At 37.6% G+C, this 2,299-nt stretch overlaps 1 protein-coding gene across 2 annotated transcripts in view; it reads left to right on the top strand.

The window, feature by feature from the left end:
- The window catches only part of bcr (BCR activator of RhoGEF and GTPase), a 124,382-nt gene extending 124,373 nt beyond the window's left edge, over positions 1–9 (top strand). For both annotated transcript variants that reach the window (XM_049603380.1, XM_049603379.1), the window contains exon 23: positions 1–9. This exon is cut by the window's left edge and continues 5,212 nt beyond it. The gene's annotated coding sequence lies outside the window, so the exon portion shown is untranslated.
- The last annotated feature ends 2,290 nt before the right edge of the window (positions 10–2,299 follow it).

Genomic DNA, 2,299 nt, shown 5'->3' with positions numbered 1-2,299 from the left:
TCTCCTTGTATCTACATAGAAAGACGTGTTTGGATTTCTTTTTTTTAATTTTAGCTTTTCCGGTGAAATATCTCTCGCCCTACACAGCATGACATAATAAACTTGACATGAATACAATGAATAGTTTACATGTTCGTGTAATTTTTCCTGATGTCTGCATGAATTTCATCTATGCATATGAAAGAGTGAATAATTTCTGAACAAAATGTTTATTGAAATCTGAATTATACAATGTTACTATGTCAAGAAATAGATAAAAGTATTCACAGTTAGGCAAAGGAAACATACAAATTAGAAATCATGGCAACATGTGCTTCCGCATAAAAAGTCTAAAAAAAACCAAAACTTTAATTGATTAGTATTGCCAAAAATAAAAATAAAATAAAATAGAATAAAATAAATTACAATTAATTTAAATGGAATTAAATTAAATTAAGCAAAATAAAATAAAATAGGAAGTTGATATCAGTTATTACAAGTTTAAGATAGAGTTGTCATTTTTTTTGCAACCAATAAAAGAATATGCAGCAAGTAAGCCTTTCTCTTACCCATTGCTCCATCGGGGGTTGCTCCTAAAATAAAAAAAACAATAGGTCTTATGGGGAGTCAGTGTTCAAAGTGGTGAGTACCTGTGTATGAATCCTTTTCCAGTATGTCTTCAAGTTTAAACAGTGCCAAAAAATGTGTGAGATCTGCAACCTGTGAACAATCCCTCCAGCACAGATTTGTGTCACTGCTATCACACTTTGACACAATGAGACGTGTTCTAAAATACCTCATTTTTAATTTCCAGTTGAGCTCTTTCAATAGTGTGCTATTCGTTACTTTATGTCCCCCTTCACACAGATCTTCCAATGATTCATCATTTATAATAGCATTCATCTCTAGCTCTCACTTTCCTTTTATATCCGAGGTGTTCCCTGACTCATGTGAAAGTTATTATTATTAAAAGTTCATTTTCTTTACTGTGTTTTTGTTTGTACAACTACATTGTTGTGTATTTTGTCCTACTGTTTTTTCCCTCTAGACACATTGTAAAGCCATTTAGTGATCATACTTTACATTTGTCACTTGTCTTCTGGCCTCTTGCTCAGGTGTTTGCAATCACCAGGTGTTAGCAATCACTTTGCAGCTTACTGAAGGGGAAACTGTGCTTCAGGTTACAACGTGTAGAAGGCTCTCTGTGCCACTACGTGTGGGTTGTTACCCACTTTTATCTCAACATGTACCAGCACTTTTAACATTTTGCCCAAAGAGTGCCTTGGTCCTTTCTTCTTTTTTGAGCTTTTTGTCATTGCCTTCTCTCTCCTGGGTTCCTGATTACATTCATTCAGCTCACCTGAGAACCATCCAGTAATCAGCCCTGCAGTATAAAACACTGACTCTCCTCTCCAGTCTTCACCAGAATGTTGAGTGTACCACTGTGGTACAGTCAAGCTTCAAGCCACTGTTGAATTGTGAATTCAATTTAGACTTTCACTTACCTGCCTGCCTGTTTGTTCTTCTGCCACGCTCCCAGCCAGCCAAACCTCTCCAACCTTGTTTTGCTCCTCTGCCATCAGCCCACTTCCTTCAGCCTCCATTCTCCGGATTTTCCTCTACGGCCACATTCATAATCCTGGGCGGAAAACCTTTTTTTTTTTTTTTTTTTTTACCACTCTCTTTATGAGTCGTGTTCTACGTCTAGGTTCACTTTACTGATTGTGTCACTTCTGTGTTCTCTACCAAAGAGCACCTTCATCACACTTGTTTGAACTTCAAAGTCCTCTAGACTTTTTCCTTTGTCGAGACTCTACAACTTTTAAAAGACAAAATAGGAGACTCATTCTCTTATAGATATAATGATGAACTCAGGGTGAAAACACACTGTTGTTCAATTGAATACACTCAACGGTTTGGCTTTCACAGCCTATAGCATAAGTGGTCTGGTATGACCAGTCAAGGTGGCTAACGTTAGCTAAAGTTAGCATAGATGGGACTAGATGTTGCTGTTGCTGACATTTTTTAAATTTCTCTAACTTCATGACTCTTTTCTATATGCTACTGCTAAGCTAAGTGTTAGCATTTATCGTTAAATAATTCTCACTTGTAGTCACAGTAGCTGCTGTTCAGTGAAAGTTACATACAGCATGCTCGCTCTAATCTGCCATGCTTCTGGCAGAAAGACTCTAAGAGTACCAGTGTTATCCTGCAGAGAGCAAATCAGGTGATGTAGCTCCTCCGCAGGCAGCAGCATTAACCAGTGCAGTATCACTGCTTTTATCTTGGAGGCCATCTGGTAAGACACTAGGGGGGCTTG

This window comes from Epinephelus fuscoguttatus, linkage group LG18 (assembly GCF_011397635.1).
Source record: "Epinephelus fuscoguttatus linkage group LG18, E.fuscoguttatus.final_Chr_v1".
Lineage (NCBI taxonomy): Eukaryota > Metazoa > Chordata > Actinopteri > Perciformes > Serranidae > Epinephelus > Epinephelus fuscoguttatus.
The sequence above is the reverse complement of the archived record's forward strand: the minus strand, read 5'-3'. Positions and strand labels throughout refer to the sequence as shown.